This window comes from Sus scrofa, chromosome 4 (assembly GCF_054392235.1).
Source record: "Sus scrofa isolate SSC_HxYL_T2T_F1_AM1 chromosome 4, Sscrofa_HxYL_maternal_Yorkshire_Landrace_v2.0, whole genome shotgun sequence".
Classification (NCBI taxonomy): Eukaryota; Metazoa; Chordata; class Mammalia; order Artiodactyla; family Suidae; genus Sus; species Sus scrofa.
Window position 1 is genome coordinate 7,934,728 of NC_139386.1, and position 18,007 is coordinate 7,952,734.

Sequence of the window (18,007 nt, forward strand, 5' to 3'; positions counted from 1 at the left end):
GTGGCCCTAAAAAGCAAAAAAAAAAAAAAAAAAAAAATGCATATGCACATACGTGCTGTAGATGTATGCATGTGTGTATACATGTACGTACCATGCTATATAAGTACACATACATGTGTATATGCCTCACTGTATACACACCCTGCATGTGCATATGTGTATGTACGCAGGTCATACTACATAGAGACTATATACACGTGTGTGTGTGTTTAGGCCAGTAGAAAACAGTTTTCAGTCACTATGGCAAAAGCCACCCATTTCACCTCGCTTGTAAGAACCTGACTCTTTAACAGAGCCATGTCTGAAGGCAGCATTTTCGTCCCGTCACCAGGGTGCAGGGCACGGAGGCGACGCATTGTGCTCAGGGACTGCCTCATGGGAATGACTAGAAATGCGGGACCCAGGTGAGAGCTCGGCTGTGCCCACACTGGGGGCCACGTGTCAGCCCAGCGCGTGCTCCCCGGAGCCCCGATCCAGGGCTTGGCGACACTGCTGACGCTCCTTCTCGTGTCTCTCCTCCTCCCTTTGCCGGCGAAGTGACTGTCTTCCTTTAGCCACCTGATTGAGAACATCTGGCCGCCGAGGCAGACATCAAAGCAGGAGCCCCCCTCGCGGGCTCCAGGGGTCCCCAGAAGCCCCAGGCTGCTCCTGATGGCTCAGGGGATGCTCGGTCAGCGGCGCAGCTCACGCAGTGTTTTCCTGAAATGCTTTTTGTCCGGAAGCGCCCAGTGTGAGCTTTGCAAAGCTCAGCCTCAGCCTTTGAAAATCCACATCAGTTCCAAAAAAAAAAAAAAAAAAGATAAAAGATCAGCGTGGATGATTCAGCCACAGCATTTGAACCCAAGGAAGAGGAATCTGGAGGGTCTCTTGGTAAAGCACTGGCTCCTCTTCCACCTGCTTCATTCATTCATTCGACCAATAAACACTGATGGGACTCCCTCCTAGTGCCGGGCGGGTCCAGTGAGCTGGGGCTGCTTCTGTCAGCGGACGACAATTCCTTGTGAGATGGACGTGGGTTTCTGATAAAGGACGGAGTTAACACCTCGGTTCAAGGGTTTGTAGCAGATGGGAGAAGAGAGGAGGGGAGTTGGGAGCCTGCTGGGGGCGGCGACGGGCTGGGCACGGTGAGAGCAGAAAGGTGCGCAGAGACCTGGAGGTGGTGAGGGATCCAGGTGGGCACTGGGGGGTGGGGGGGGACAGTGGTGGCCAAGCCCTGGGCGGGAGGGGTGCGCCTGGTGAATCTGACAGGCAGAGGACTCAGGCTGCCCTGCTGAGTGAGTGAGGGGCCAGCAGAGGGTCAGAGAGGAAAGGGGATGAGGACTGTAGAGGCGCTTGTTTCCAAGGGTGACCCTGTGCTGCTGCTGCCTTTTTTTTTTTTTTTTTTTTTTTTGGCTCTTCAGGGCCACATCTAAGACATATGAAGGTTCCCGGACTCTGGGTTGAATTGGAGCTATAGCTGCCAACCTACACCACAGCCACAGCAACTTGGGATCCAAGCTGCATCTGTGACCTACACCACAGCTCACAGCAATGCCCGATCCTTAACCCACTGAGTGGGGCCAGGGATCGAACCTGGGTCCTTCTGGATACCTAGATGAGTTCGTTACAGCTTTGCCACAGTAGGAACTCTGACCCAGTGCTTCTTGATGGACTTGAGTGACTCCCTGTGACTAATTTCTTAAGCTTCTTCAATTAATTACTCAGCCTCGCTGCCTCTGGGAAGCCACCCCGGAGCCGTGACTGGGCCTGGAGCGCCTCGTCTGGGCTCCCATGTCGGCCTCCAGCCTCGATTCCCGAACTCAGATGAAGTTAATCCACCTTCCAGATTAAGACCTGTTAGCTGGGTTTTTCAGTTTTCTATCTGCCAAGCGGGCAGCAGCTGGTCCTGGGTTTCGTGACCTCCTGCTCTTGTCCAGGAGCCCCCCCCCCCGCCCCCCAGCCTCTAAGCCCCAGGGCCTTTCTGAAATTTCCGCTCTCCTAGGACCCTTTTCATCCTGTCCCCCAAATAGACCAGTCTCTCCTCTATCAGAAGCTGCTCAGATTGGAGTTCTTTGTGCCTGGGTTAGGGATCCAGCATTGTCACTGCTGTGGCTCGAGTTAGATCCTTGGCCCCAGAAACTTCCACATAAGAAGGGTGCAGCCAAAAAAAAAAGAAGGATTAGTTAAAAAAAAAAAAAGTAGAACCTGCTCAAATTTTCTTGGTGCCCTGCCTTTCGCAGGCGCTCAGCACATTTTGCCTGGCATTTGCCCGTCACATTCCCCCGCTGGATGCTAAATTCCATAAGGCAAGGGACCCCGCCTGAGCTCTGTGTATGTCATCTTCCTGTGGCTGGAGAGGGTTGGGGATGCGGACATGCCGCTACAAGACCGGAGGACCGAGCCTTGGGTGCCTGTCTGTGCAGTGCTCCTGTGCCCACCGCCCCCCACCCCACACCCCCGCCCTCGCTGGCTACTGCCCTCCCCACGCAGTACCTGCAGCTCCCATGCATCCTTGCCTGGCCCAGCCTGTCCCTCTGCCCAGAGGGGACCTTCTCTTATTTCTTCACCTAGCGGGTCACCTGCTGGCCATTCCTAACTCACCCGAAGGGCCAGCTCCTTGGGAAACTGCCTGATGCCCCTGCCCCTTTAGTGCCAGCCCCTCCCCCATTTTGGTGGCCTTTTCTTTCTCCCACAGCAGCCTGGGAGGCTCTGAGGTGCCAGAAGGATTCCTGTAGCCCTGTCCTCAGAGCCCTCGGGGTCTAGAGTAGGAGCAGTGAACTCTTTCTGTAGAGGGCCAGAGAGAGTAAATATTTTCGTCTTTGTGGGCCAGGTCGTCTGTGTTGTGACTGCTCCGGTCTGCCCTGGCGGTGCAAAAGCAGCCACAGGCAACGCAAAAGTGAACAGGCGGAGCTGTGTTCCAGTAAAACTGCATTTAGCAAAATAGGCGGCCGGCCAGATTTGGCCTCTGGGTGGTCATTTGCTGAATCCTGGCTTGACTGAGCCTTGGCCGTGGAGGCCAGCAGCTTGACTCGCACACGGACGCACTGTTGGCTGATGCCCTGGGGACCCCCGGGGTGGGGACAGGGGCTCTCCCAGAGCTCGGGAGCATCCTCGGTGACTAAGGTGCCTGACACAGGGCTGGTCCCTGCCCCTTCCCTCCCAGCGCTGGATTCCTGGGAAGGGCCGGGCGTGGTCTCTGGGGCCCCTGGGCGTGGAACCTGGCCTCTCCTCCGAGTGCACGTTTCTGCACTGACTTTACCAGCTGAGGCTGGGTAGCACACCCTGGACGTGGCCCTGGGAGGACTCAGCTCAGCCCTCCAGATGCTGCTGTCCTAGAAACGCCTTCCCCGTGGTGGCAGCCTGCAGACCGCTAAGCACCCGGCCTTAACCACAGAGCTGTGCTGGGGCCTGGGGCACCTGGAGCTTCCTGTCCAACCTTAGTCCCTGAAAGGGAGGCCCTGAGGTGTCATACCCGGCGGGAGGCAAGCTCTTCCCTTCTTGCTTCTGCGCATCCTGGGCTCTGCATGGGCCTGTTGCGTCCCGACACACACGTAGGCGGTGCCTTGTATGCTCCAAGTACACACGTTATTTAATCATCATAACCACCTATCCCGGGGGTATTGTTAGCCTGATGTTCCACAGGGCATACTGAGTCACAGAGGTTATACCGCGCGGGGGCAGAGCTGGGGTTTGAACCCAGCGATCCGACCCAGGGCCTTGGCTCATGACTTCCCATGCCATGCTCACATGCAATAGAAAGGATGCAGAGCTGGAGGGAACCAGGGTGGATCCAACTCACCCATCACCCAATCCCCTCTCTCCTGCCAGGACACAATTGCACAGAGAACTCAAGCAATCGGCTGAAGGTCACACAGCATGGGTAGTAGAGGCAAGATTTGAAGCTTGGTGATTCGATTTCTGATCCAGTGCTTTATCCATGAGCCCAGACCCCTCTGAAACCCTGTACAAAAAGAGGTGAGCCCTCTCCCCCCAGAACAATACAACCTCTTGTCTTTGTTCAAAAGGTGCGCCTTCTCCAGGAAGTAACGGTACAGACATGCACCTTAGTTAACATGGGTGGGTTATCTGGTTCTGGAAGCAGCTAGATCTGGGCTCAAGAATCAGTACTCAGGTGGGGCTCGGGCAACGCTCCCCTCTCTGACCGTCTGACTGCTCATCTGAAGCCTCAAGGCTGCCCTTGGCTGAGTTGTTCTGAGAGCCGAGTTCCATGGTGTATCTGGCATCACGGAGTCCTTGGCCCTCAGCTAGTGTGGCCTCTGGTCCCCGCTTCCTCATTCGCTCTCCCCCCCCGCCCCGCACCAGGGATGTGCCAGCACCCTCCTACCCACTGTGCCTGCTGCAGAACTTGGTCCCACGATTCCTCTTTCCAGCAGCCGCCCTGCCCTCACTTGGCGGTATTGCAAGTCCAGGAAACCACGCTGGGCTATTTCCACCCCAGGGGCCGAGGCAGCTCACTTTTTTGTTCTTGCCCTGTAATTGCAGGGTTTTACAGTGGTTTTTCTGTTGCCTGAAAGTCCCAGTATTCGCTCTGTTTCTCTCTGACATGTAATCGTATCTTAGGAACCCACAGCAATTAGGCCCCTGGCCCTCAGAGGATGCTGTTTTTCTATGGAGACAGATGTCTGGATGAAAAGGAAGGCATTTGCTGGTTGTAGCGAAGTCTGTGATTAGGCAAACCCTTTAATGAAGCCTCTGCATGGATTTGCTGGCTCTGGATGGTTGGGGAACCTTACAGTCTTGATGAACTATTTTCTGGCTTCCTTCTTCTTGATCCTACAATCTGTAGGAGCCCAGACCTGGATGCTGGCTGGAGAACGGCAGAGGGCAAGGGTCTCTGGTGTCCAGGGCTGGGGCGTTGTCATGTCTGCAGAGGTGGGGGTATTCTCAGCTCAGGTGCTTGGCAGCATTCAGGCTGCCTGGGGTCCAGCCCTGCCTTCCAGGCAAGGCTACCTTTGGGGGAAACTGAAAAAAAGTGGCAAGATCCACTCGTTTGCAAAACGGTGATGTCAGCCCGAGGTGGCAGTATTGCTTGGTGGTCAAACTCTCTCCTGGGGGTACGGCCTGGGTTTGTGTGCTGGTTTTACCACTTACAGGCTGGGTGACCTTGGATAAGTTCTTAACCTCTCTGTGTTTCAGATTTTCATCTGAAAAATTGGGATGGTAATAACTAGCTCAACCCTCGTTAAAATATTTGTTGAGGGGCCATAGATGTTACGCGGGAATAACATTGACCCCAGCGCAGACCTGCGGGAGGTCCTGGGACTCCCAGCTGACTGTGTCCTTGACACTGAGGGCGAGAGGTGGCTGGCCACTCTGGCCTCCATCCACAGCAGCATGAGTCGTCTGAGTCTTTACATAAACTCCCGATCCATGCCCCCTTGAGGTAGGTGCTAGTTTTAGCATCACCATTCCTGCTTTACAGAGGAGAAAAAGGCACAGAGAGGTTAAGAGACTTGCCCAGGGGTGCCCAGCAAAGGTTGGCAGAGACTCAGACTCAGACGACTCGCCCCGAGTCTGTGTGTTTAACCACTCAGACCACTTTACTGACTCTCAGTGTGGAGGGAAAAACAGCTGCCACGTGCATGGTTGTCGCCATGTGACATGTGCTGGGACAGAGGCAGACACGGGCGGCCCGGGCCTGTCTGTCCTTTTGCTGGTGGGGCCTGGACCTTTCTCTCTCTGCCCCTGTGGTGCTTGGAGGCCCGAGCCACCCCCCAGGCAGGGCTGTACCCCACTCTCCCCAGGAGGCCACGCAGCTCCCCCCTGGTCTGGTCCGAAGGCGGGAGGCCCCCCGGAGTGGGCGGGGAGCCACTGAGCAAGGCGGAGGTGGGGCACAGACCCATCTGTTTGGAATTAGACAGGAACTGAGCACAGTTGGCCAGAAAGCAGTCATTTGAAGCCAAAAAACTGAGTTTGGAAACACTGGGCAAGAGTCTCAGCAGAGCCGACGCTTCTTCTGCGATTCCATCTCAGTCTTTACTCCAAGGCCTGTTTGCCCAGCACCTTCTTCACACTGGACTGGGGATGGACACCGGTGCAGGGTCGTGGGGGGCCTTTCTCTGGCCTGGGATGCTGGAAGGAGGGGGCAGTGTGCTAGGGCACACCTCGAGCCCAGGGAGGGTCCTTACTCCGGGGGGGACAAAAGTGACAAACAGCATTAATAGTATTTATGGAGTTCCCACCGTAGCACAGTGGGTTAAGACCCAGACTGCAGTGCAGTGGGTGAAAGGATCCAGCAGATGCGGCTCAGATTCAGTCCCTGGCTGGGGAACTTCTGTATGCGTGGGTGCGACCATAAAAAATATAATAATAGTGATAGTATTTATGATGTGCTTACAGGGTGCCAGCAGCTTGGCATCTGATCTCCTGGGTCAGGATTAGGTTTGCCTTCAGTTGGTGAGTGGAACCTGGGCCCTTAGGGGTTAACTAGCAAAATGCCCATGGCTGATGAGCGACTCTGCTGGGGTGTGAACCCAGGATTCTAGATGCCAGCGCTCAGCTCGTGGGCCAGCTGGGGTGTAGCATAAACTACTCTGGGGGTCAGAGCATAAGCCTGAGTCTCATTCCTTGCTTTGTCTCGTACCAGCTGTGTGGCCTCAGGCAAGTCGGGCAACCTCTCTGAGCCTCAAACCTTCTGCTGTGGCACATAATACATGACATTGACATATGTTCCCACCAGGATAGTGTGAGCAGATCCACCCATTTCGAGCCTGTGACGGTGGTTTGAAAGGCAGAGAAGGACCTCTCAGTGCTCCTGGATGAACAGGCTTTTGGTTGGGGTTGGAGAGGGGAAGGTGGGGTTGGGTGGGGCCCTAGGGAGCCTCAGAATCCAGGGACAGTGTTCCCAAGCCTTCATTCTTGGGAGGCAGGGCTGACCTGGCTGCGTCTGCATTCTCACACACCCTTGCTGGCCTCCTCTGCTGCTTCCTAGTTTCCCTTTTCTGCTGTGGATCTAAGCCTCTTGAAATGAAATCTCAAATCCTGGGAGGCTTTTGCATTAAATACAGCCCTTGAGAGCTTGCTAGGTCAAGGTTCTGGGGACAAGCTTCAGGTGGCTGGAGAAAAAGGTGCACCATTTTCCAGGGCTTGGGGTAGGTTTTTTTTTGGGGGGGTAGTTTTATTACATGCTCAGAAAAGTAGCCATGACCACTGAAGAAAGTCCTGCAAAGAGAGGAAGTGTGAAAAAGAAATCTCTCAGAACCACCCCTCCTGGAAAGTACCTATCTTAACACTTTGGAGAATTTCCTTTTGCTATATGTTTTTCAGTTCCTGTATTGTTACATCTGTCATTCTGATCCTGGTGTTATTTCCTTTGTCTTTTAACAATTTAACAGTGTAGCAGATGTTTCATCCTTGTTATTTTAAATTCCTCATGAGTGTTAGTGAGATGCAGACTTTTCCATGGTATGACAGCTATTTCTCATACCACGATACACTTAGTAATCTCCTTAAGGTGGATCGTGTTGGAGCTCTGTGGCATTTTGCTATGAAAAATAACAGGATGGTGGATAAAGAAGTTGTGGTTTTTATATACCATGGAATATTACTCAGCCGTAAAAAAGAACGAAATTCTGCCATTGGCAATAATGTGGGTGAACCTAGGGGGTATTATGCTAAGTGAAAAAAGTCAGGCAGAGAAAGACAAACACTGTCTGATTTCACTTCTATGTGGAATCTAACACACAAAACAAATGAACAACCATAACAGAATAGAAACAGAGTTTTAGAGATAGACAGCAATAAATGAGTCACAGCTATGAAATATGCAATGGGGGGGATATAGTCAGTACGTATGTACCATCTTTTTTTTTTTTTTGCCATTTCTTGGGCCGCTCCCTCGGCATATGGAGGTTCCCAGGCTAGGGATCAAATTGGAGTTGTAGCCACTGGCCTATGCCAGAGCCACAGCAACACAGGATCCGAGCCGCATCTGCATCCTACACCACAGCTCAGGGCAAGGCCGGATCCTTAACCCACTGAGCAAGGCCAGGGATCGAACCCGCAACTTCACGGTTCCTAGTCGGATTCGCCAACCACTGAGCCACGACGGGAACTCCAATTATGTACCATCTTTGCGTGGTGCAATGTTATAACTAGACGTACCGTGGTGATCGTTTTGAAATATATATATAAAAAAATAGCCGTGCTGTACGCCAGCAACTAACATAGCGTTTGTAGGTTAGTTACACTTCAAAAACGATTCAACATACAAGCAGACTCATAAAAAAAGAGATCAGATGCGTGGTTCCCGAGGTGGGAAGGTGGGGGAGGGAGAATTGGATGGAGGAGTGAAAAAGTACCAACTTCCAGTTGTAAGGACTGGGGTCGTAAGGTACCACGTGATAAATAAAATGAGCACTGCCGTATATTGTATAGGAAAATTGTTAAGAGACTGAATCCTAGGAGTTCTTATTATGAAATTTTTTCTATTTCTTTAATTCTGTATCTATATGAGGTGATGGATTTCCGTAAACTTACAATAAGTGCCTGATGCAAGTCAAACCATCATGCTGCACATGTTAAACTTATGCAGTGCCGCCTGTCAATTCTATCTCAGTGAGAATGAAAGACAAAAATAACTTGATGATAAACCCCTCTGTCCGCACGCTGAGCCATTTCCAGGAACAGGTTCCTGCAAGGAGGAGCCGAGCTCTCGTGGAGGCTTTTGATGCTGCACACGAATGCCCTCTTGTTGGAGACGAGTGAGCAGAGCTCCGCTGCAGGGGCTCGTGCTGCTGCTGAAAAGAGAACAGAAGCCATGTGCTCCCGCCTCAGAGGAAAGGTACCAAATGGACCAGACTTAGCATCTCTTCTTGATGATTCCAAAGGAGCTCTAGGAGTCCTCATGAGCTCCGTGAAGTTTCACCCGAAGCTGGGATGTCTAGGATCCCTCAGAAGGTGGAAGTGGCAGGACGCAGACGCTTCCGTGCTGCTGGGATGGGAGCTGCCTCCAGCAAGACGGGGTTCACTGCAGAGGATCCCCCAACACAGAGCAGCTGCCTGTGCACACACCCACCTCCCCTCGCTGCACTCTCTGAGCATCCCCCGTTCTTAATTCTCTGTCACTGGCTTCTGGACATCTGCTCTGTTATGCCTTTACTTCTTAGCTGAGTCTCTCGTGCACCTAGAACTTAAGTTCCCTTCACCCATGGTGCCCCTGCTGTAGCCTCACCGCTCGTCACATTACCTGACACGTAGCAGGTACTCAATGAATATGTTGATTGAATGAATGAATGAATGAATGGGGGAAGATGTAAAAGCCAGCTCACTGTCCCCCGATCACGGTTGTTTGAAGTAATAGGACTTGACCACATTGATTTATTGAATTAAGTGTGCCTGCTACATCATCTCAGACACATGCCGGGTAACCCCTCGAGGTGGCTCCGTTGTTATCCCATCTGTGTCCTGATGCCTGCCTCCTTGACCTTGCAACAGGAATAGCACTTCCCCATGTTGTTAAACATTGGCGAGCCAGAATTTTTCTTCCTTTAACGTATATAAAAACATTCCAGAACCTGCTCGATATACTCCTTAACACTTGGAATAGCTTGCCCGGGAATTGCTGGGGTGTAGAAGATACCCACAGGTAGCTTACTCTGGAACTGCCAGGGCGTGTCCTAGGGCGGCCCATGAGCCCACCGTCCCATCAGCAGGGCACGGGTTCCGGTATCTGCACCCGCCCCTGGCACTCAGCATCGCAGTGCCTGCTCATTTGAGCCAAGCTAATAGGTGTCAGGAATGTCTCAGCAGTTTTTATTGGCATTGCTGTGATTGCTCATGAGGCCCTGGACCGCTGCGCTTGCCCTGCCCTCAGCTTGGCCCCTCTCCCACCCCGGACTCACTCTCTCTTCTGCGCGTCCTTCAAGATTCAGGACAGACATTTGTCCCTGCAGTGGGCTCTGGTGCCCGGCCTCTCCCCTCTGCTCCGCAGGCCGCCCTTCCAGAATAGCAGCTAAAGGCATGTTTTCAGGTCTGGAAGCTCATATGGCTGTGATCAAAGCCTGTTCCATCACCTACAGGCTGAGAAACCTCAACCAAGGGCCTTAACTAAGTCTCTGAGCCTCAGAGTCCTCACCTGCAAATGAGGGGTTAAAAATAGTACCCCCCCCCCCAGGGTTGGAGTGGGAGTACAAAAAAAAAAAGGAAAAAGCTTAATTCTGAGCGGTGGGGATACAGACTGTCACCTGCCTCCCCCAGCCCCACTCTCTTTTCTACTTCTACTAGTTGTAATTACAGTGTAAGCCTCTGCCCCCCCCCCAAAAAAAATCTCCTGGGAGAGAATTTTCTTGACAATTTCCTGAGCTTATTTATGTCAAGTATTTGGCGTACAGCAGGGCTGAATTCACGGTAGCTACTGGGTTTCAGCGCCCATGCGGTCCTGCGTTGCCATCAGACCAGCTTACACAGCCTGGAAGGAGTCGCGGGTGGAGCTGGATTTGCTGCATTTTTATATTTTCAGCTCCTGGCAGTGTTGGGTAGATAGAAAGCCCTGGAACAAATCTTGTCAGCCTCTCTGGAGGAGATTTAAGCATCAAATAGTGGGTTGGTCTAGATGCTTTTTCAAAGTCTCTTCCAGCCCTGAAATTCTGTGATCAGGAAATTACCCAGGAAAAAGTTCCCTTTGCAGGCTTCTTTCTAAGGTTTCTAAATGGGGCTTTATTACACACTGCAGGTAATTATAGAGGCTGAAGCGGCCTCAAGGAGCTCTGTGTGGCCTGGTGTTGCTGGTTGGTACATTTCAGAGGCTATCATCTTTCCGCTGACCAGGGGATCGGAATCCTGACCAGGGGATCGGAATCCTGGCAGAGGCAGGCCCTCTCTTCAGCAGGGCAGTGGGAGGTGGCCCCGGAGGACGCGTCCTCAAGCTGGCAGCCCTCCACTCTCTGCTCCAGGGGAAGCCAGCACTAGTGGTGTGTGAATAATATCAGGAAAGTCACAGAAAGCAGGAGCAAAGGAGACCTTGGGGACACCCAGTTCAGGAGGCACAACCTCTCTGTTCACAAGGACCGTGTGGGTTATATGAACAGATAAAGAGACCTGGGTAGGGCAATAGGGAGTAGTGGGGCCTGTGACAGACTAGAAAACTGATCAGTTTCTGCTCAGCCCCTGGGGTTGTTGGTTTGGGGAACATGGGCTCAGGGTTCCTGGATCTGCCCCTGCTTTACCAAAAGAAGCTCTTTCTGATTTTTGAAAGTTAGAGCTAATTCAAAGTTTTGTCAGTCGCTGTATGGCGCAGACAAAATAGGCTTGCGAGGCTTGTGAGTTTCCATATCCTCTGATTTAGCATGACATTTGGCAGATTGGGAAACTGAGGTACAGAATGGGGGAATTTGGCAAAGTTTCCTGGGGAGGCTTTGACCTTGAGGGACATAAAGAATGGTCTGGCATCCCAGGGGGCTCCTAACCCCACCTTCTCCCAAGGCAGGACCTGAGGCCCAGAGAGGGAAAGAGGCTAGCTCTGTGTCACACAGCTGGTAATGGCAGAGTCTGGGGTAGGGCTGGGGCTTCTGGGCCCTCCTCCATGGGACTGTCCACCAACGGTACTGCCAGAAATGACCCTGGAATGGTTTTGGTAAAGAGCATGGCAGAGGGCAAGTTCTGACTTGTCGTCAGGCAGCAGGAAAAGGCTGGCCCATGAGAGGCAGCTATGCCAGGGAACTCCCCCTGTGCAGGGGATCTGTTTGTGCATGTGCTGAACTAACCCTTTCAGCTCTGAAGGTGCACAGGTCAGCCTGGGGGTGGGGGGACAAGAGGTCTGGAAAATGGAGAAGACAGTGGGGAGGAGGAAGGCGAATCACCCCCAAAAGACATCAAGGGAGGGGTGTCACTGCGCCATGGAGTGTGAGTAAGGTTGGCTGTCCAGTGAGAGGAAGCTGGATTTTGCCCAGAGGGCTTTGGATTGGCCAAGGGGCCAGTGTAGAAATGCCCACTGTGGGCTCCCTGTCTCTAAAACTCTGGGCGAGCCCAAGCTTGAAGAGAAGGCCTCGAACCCTGGACCCGAAAGGCAGGGTCTTGGCAGGCAGACCCTGCGATGTCCGGATCCCATGTCACTCCCAACAGTGCAGGACCTCGCCAGCCCCCCACCCCATCCATTCCAGCCTCGCTCATCTGCTCAGAGGCCAGGGCTCCAGAGGTCGGTCAGCGTGGTTATCCTTCAAATCCCAACATGTAGGAAATGTCTCTTTGCTGCTTGAATCACTCCGATGGGTAGTGAGGTTGAACCGTTCTTTATAGTGTAGGGGTCACCTGCATTCCTTTTGTGTTGATTTGCCTTTCATGTCCTTTCCGCATTTAAAAAAGAAAGATTACTTCAAGGCATTTGATCCCACAGAGCAGGGATTAAAAAAAAAAAAAAAAAAAAAAAAAGCAATGTTTTTACATAAAGGGCCAGATAGTACATATCCTAGACTTTGAGAACCATCCTGTTAAACTAGCTACTCACCTGTCTGCCATGGGAGCACAAAAGCAGCCCCCAGACAATAGGGGAATGAATGTGCACAACTATGTTCCAATAAAACTTTATTTACAAAAGCAGGGGCCAGCCTGTGGGCTGTGGTTTTCCAACCCTTGCCTTAGAGAAATTTACATTTCTTATGTAGTCAGCCTTTTGCTTGATATAAACACGGAGTTTAACACTAAGCAGGGATCTTCCCCATTCTAAGGTGAAATGGGAAAAAATAGTACAATAAAAAAATGTACCGAGAAGTGGTGTAAGCAGATGCTTCTGGACACGGCATCCTGGACGTGCCGCATTGACCTGCATCTTGTTTGGTCTTAGGTCTCCAGTAGGAGAAGAGAGGGAGGGCATTGCTGCAGGCAGAGGCAAAGTCAGAGGCAGGGAGGCTGTTGGGATCCTCGAGCAGGGAGGCTGGAGTGGGGACAGCACTGTCTCTCCCTCTGTGCTTCTCTCCTGACCTTGAATGCTGTTCTCAGAGGACCCTGGGCCCATCGTGTCTCGAGGTGCCTCTCCAGTCAACCAACCAGTCCCGGCAGCCTCAGTAGGACCCCAAGTGAGGACCCCCTACTTCCACAGAAGCTACCACCCCTTTCCCCCAGTCTGGACGCTTCCATTGACTGAGTTGTCAGCCTAACAACTGAAGAATCACATGGAAATTTTATACTAAGCCAAAAGAGACTTTTCTGATCCTCTTTCCGAGATGACTTTATACCCCGTGCTGTGCATAAGATACAAATTTCCTATTGAAACTTTATTACTCACTGAAAACCCAAACTGGCCAAAGGAAAATAGGAAGAAGCATTCGTTTCTCTGAATTTGAAGAGGCCTGGTGGCTTTGTCCTCCTTTCCTCCCAGCCTGCCCGCCCCCCACCCCCCCGGCTTGGTTAGCCTCGGGATGAGGCGTGGGACTTGGACTGTCCCTGAGCTGACTCCCAGCTGGCCTGTGACCTGGGAAAAGCCCCTCATCTTCTGCAGCTTGACGGACCCTCCTTAAGAGTGGAAATGACGGAGTTCCTGCTGTGGCACGATGGGAGCAGCAGCGTCTCTGCAGTGCCAGGACGTGGGTTTGATCCCCGGCCTGGCACAGTGGGTTAAAGATCCGGTGTTGCCGTAGCTGCGGCGTAGGTTGCAACTGGGGCTCAGGTCGCTGCGGTGGCACGGGTTCCATCCCTGACCTGGAACTCCTGCGTGCTGTGGGCATGGCTGAAAAAAATCATAGTAATGGCAACGATGATATGTCATTGTCAAGGTCTGTAGCTAAGAGGTGGAGAGGTACTTTAGGGGAGTTTGTCCCTGTTGGTGTTGGGTCCTGGCAATCTGGATTCTGCTACTGGCTCTGCTGTCTCCTTGCTGTGTGACTTTGGACAAGTGATTTCACCTCTCTGTGCTTGCCTAAATATGGGGTGACAATAAGGCACCTAATACCCGGTTATCTGAAAGATGGAATGGCTTTATCCACATAAAGTGTTAGAAGCAGTACACACATAAGGGGTTAGTGAGTGTTCAATTGTAGGTACAGTGCTGAGCACATAGTAGGTGCTCATGAAAGACAGTCACCCCTCGGTGTTATTAGATGTTCCAGAATAACTCCCTTATGTTAATCTTTGCTCCTCTCACAGGGACTGTGGATTTCATGCATATTTACCTCCTTATGCATCATTAATGAAAGCCCCAAGCCCACATAACCTTGCTTTTCCGTCCTTAGCAAGCCTGGGCTTGATGAGAATTTTCAAAATATGTTTGTCGATCTTTTAAAACCCGAGATAAGTATTTAGTGCCCACATGTGCAAGTCTATCAGAAGGATTTAATTCAGGCGCTGGATAATAAGGCTGGAGATTTAAAGAGGGAAATGCCAAGGTTTTCCGTTCTTTGCCCTCTAGCAGCTGTGGCAACAAGCACTTCCATTTATCACCCAAAGTCCTATTTGAAAAGGTCACGGGTTATTCACGTGAATCGCGCGGCGTGGGGACGCAGGAAGGAAGAGCTGGAGGCTGGGTCCTCAGATTTCCCCTTCCTGCTCTGTCCTTCGCCAGTGATGGATTTTGCCCCACACCCCCGTGATGCTCCCAGCCGTGGGGGCCGCCCCCAGGCGGAGGAGGACGGCTGCGTCCGGCCACGCGACACTGTCAGCGTGAAGACCTGTCACCTGTCCTCAGTATGCTCGGTTTGTGAGCCGCCTTCAATGCACCTGCTCAGAGTTGCCAGCATTCCCATTTCCCAGAGGAGGAGACTGAGGCCCCAGAGATCTCAGGGCTGGCTTCAAGTTGCCTGGCCAGCAAGCAGCAGGGCCCATAGCTGCCTTTGAAGGGCAGCAACCCCCTCTCCCCGCAACCAGAAGCCCACCCTCTCCTCCTCCTCCTCTGCTCTGCTCCCGTCCAGTAGGTTCTCCCCACCCCTCCCACCACTTGTTCATTTGCTGCGCGATGAAACCAAGAATGATGAAATATTGACCAGCCTCGTGTCTGCTGGGCACCATCACGTGAAAGCCTGGAGAGACACTTTGCAAAGTGGAGCTGGGCTTCCGAAGGCCACCAGGCTTCATTGCTGCTTTTGAAGTGGCCGACGTGAAAGGGGGTCCTGGCCTGGGAGCCCCAGGGGGTCAGGCCTGCTGCTGGTTTCCCAAGGACGAAGCTCACCCAGAGGAGGTGGCTGGGTGGGGGATCGTGACGAGCCCTCACATTTGCTGATTTGCAGGGTGACAAGCAGTGGCCTCCTGGGGCCACATCAGGCCCTACTTTCCTCTGTGACCTTGAGGCTTTCTCTTCGTGACGGTCATGGCTCAGACCGGCCTTCTGCTGGGGAGCTAGTTCCCTCCTAGCGGAGCCTGAGGCAGATATTGGGTGCATGTGGGGTACGGAGGAGCCTTCCAGAAGCCCAGGACGTGGGGACAGAGGCTGGGCCAGGAGGTGCCTTGGACTGCAGTCAGCTTGCAGCCTGTCCCCACGGGATCCCACCTGCTTACCATTGCAGGGCTGGCTCCTCGTGGAGGGCCAGCGGGCCAGCTTCCTGCAGCCCTGGATTCCCTTGGTCCTAGTCTGGGGGTGCCGGGGTGGCAGCGGGCAGGGGGTGGTCCTGTGATCTGTGAGCAGCCAACAGACACAGTGCCTGAGGGGTGGTGGCCGGCCCCAAAAGGCTGTCTGGGCTGGGTGCCAGCAGCTTCCACCCTCTGGGGACCCGGCCCCTTCCAAGTAGCCTGACCCCAGCTGAGGAACTTAAAACCTGAAACCTGCCTTTCCAGGTGGGGTGACTCGGAGAGCCAGGGGGAGTGACCTGCTACCTCGGGAAGGGCCAGTGGCTCCTGGTTACCAACCCTGTCCCCCACGTCACTCAGGTTTCCTGCCAATCCTGCAGGCTAGCGCAGAAAAGAAAGGAGTAACGAATTTTCAGTTCTTCGTTACCTACCATGTGCCAGGGACTGTTCTGGAAGGTTTAAATGTATCATCCCATTTATCCCAGCAGCCTGCCAGGTGGGTCTTAGGAGGCCAGTGTTTGTAAGGGGAGGGCTGTGGCTCTCGAGGTAAAATACCTGTCCCCACGGCCTCACAGGTCCAGAGACACCCACATCTTCTCACAAAGCCTGTGAACTTTCTCCCCTCCGCATGGCCCCCGTGAGCTTTGGGCCGGAGAAGAGGCCTCCCTCTGCCTACAATCATCTGAGGCTCCCACCTGCCCTCGGAGTAAGGCCAAAGCTTCAGGCCTGGCTTCCTCAGGTCTGGGTTTGTCACTGTGCTTCCTATTTGGTCCCAGCCCTCCGTGTCGCCGGCCACCGCCTCCCACTGTGATATGAAGGGGACCTGGTGTTTGTTCAATACGCAAACGCTTGAGCTCCTGTGCCGGGACCCTGCGCCGTGTGTCCAGGCTGGGCTGTGCCCTTGCCGTGTTATCCTGTGGGATCCTCACGAGACCCGTGAAGTCAGTTTTTCTTTCCTTCTAATTCAGCAAAAGGAGCTCAGAGAGCTGAACTAAACTGCTCCAAGTCTTAGAGCCAGAAATTGTAGCAACAAGGATTGAACCCAAGTTGGCCTGGCCCCAGACCCTGTGCTCTTACCTCCAGACCAGGCTCTGCAGTAAATTTTCCCGGTGATGGGAATGTCCCCTTCTGTCCCCATCTAGTCTGGTCACCACTAACCGGAGGCAGCTTCGAAGTACTTAAAATGTGGCTGATGCAACCAAGGAACTGTATATTAAGCTTTATTTAATTTTAATTGAAAGGAGCCACATGTGACCAGTGGCTACGAAGAATTAAAATCTGTTGGCAGATGCTGCAGAAGACACGAGCTTCCTGGATCTGAGGCAAAGACCGATTACTCACAGCATAGCAGGAAGCCTGAGCTTTGTTTGTGTCATTTATTTTCTCCCCAAGTCCCATGGCTTTGCTTTGTAGACAAAGATCCATGATCTTTTGTAAGATGTGCCAAGCAAACCAGCAAACCTATCCAACCTTTTTTTTTTTTTTTTTTTTTTTTTATGGCTGCACCCATGGCATATGGAAGTTCCCGGGCCAGGGACCGGATCCAAGCCACAGCTATGACCTACACCGAAGCTTGCAGCAGTGCCAGATCCTTAACCCCCTGAGCAGGGCCAGGTATCGAACCCACATCCTCATGGATACTAGTTGGGCTCGTGGCCCACTGAGCCACAACAGGAACTCCCTCCCTCTGCATCCTTGAAAAGGTGGTCCAGGACAGAAGCTGTGGGCTTCTACCTCTAGGGTTCATCTCATGGAGACCAGTTCTTCGTAGGAAGAGCTGCCTCTTGATAGTGACTGCTGTGCTGGGCAGTGCAACCTGGACCACCTGCAGGGCATCCTCTGGGATGTCCCGTGTGGGTGTCATCATCCCCCACCCTCCAGAGGCCTATGGAGTTGGCTGCAGCTTCCCCATTTTGCAGGTGGATAAACTGAGGCTCACTCCAGCGAGGCTCCCTGAACATTCATACCTTGGATTCTCCTTATTACCCATTATCACCTCTGCCCACAACCCCTTGAACACAAACCAACACAGACACATGGGACGTTTGTCCTTCCAGCTTCCTTTCTAAACCCCACCAGGCTCTGCAGGGATTTTTCTCCTCTGCCTGGTCATATTCTTCCCAACTTTCTAGAACCAGTGCCAGGCTCCCCTCCTCCCTGAAGCCCTCCATGTGCCGCCCTTCCTGTCTCTTCTCTGCATAGAATATCCTTTCTTTCTTCTGGACCAGCAGCTCTAGAGAACAGAGGCTTCCCGCGCCCCCCTCCCCACTCTGCCTATTTCGAGGCTTAGGGGAAAACCCATCAACTAGAAAAGACTCCAGACTAATGCAGAGCCCACCAATGCCACCCGCATGCCCCGCCCTGAGTTCCCAGTTGGCTACCCTACTTCCCATTCCGGGATCCACAGAGTGTGTGAACAGGAGTGACTCTCCCAGCAGGAGAAGGGAGACTTTTCCTTTTTGGCTGCCCTGCGGCACATGGACTCTGAGGGTCAGGGATCAGAACCAAACCTAAGGCTCTACCTATGCCACAGCTACGGCATCTCTGGGTCTTTAACCCACTGCAGGGCCGGGGATCG

The 18,007-nt window shown here is 52.9% G+C and overlaps 1 protein-coding gene across 6 annotated transcripts in view; it reads left to right on the plus strand.

Annotated features, from left to right (window-relative positions):
* The window catches only part of ST3GAL1 (ST3 beta-galactoside alpha-2,3-sialyltransferase 1), a 94,557-nt gene that overhangs the window by 33,963 nt on the left and 42,587 nt on the right, over window positions 1-18,007 (plus strand). The window contains exon 3 of one of the 6 annotated variants that reach the window (XM_013996463.3): window positions 3,808-3,954. The exons of the other annotated variants lie outside the window; for them this stretch is intronic. The gene's annotated coding sequence lies outside the window, so the exon portion shown is untranslated. The remainder of the gene's footprint in view (window positions 1-3,807; window positions 3,955-18,007) is intronic. 6 annotated transcript variants of the gene reach the window in all.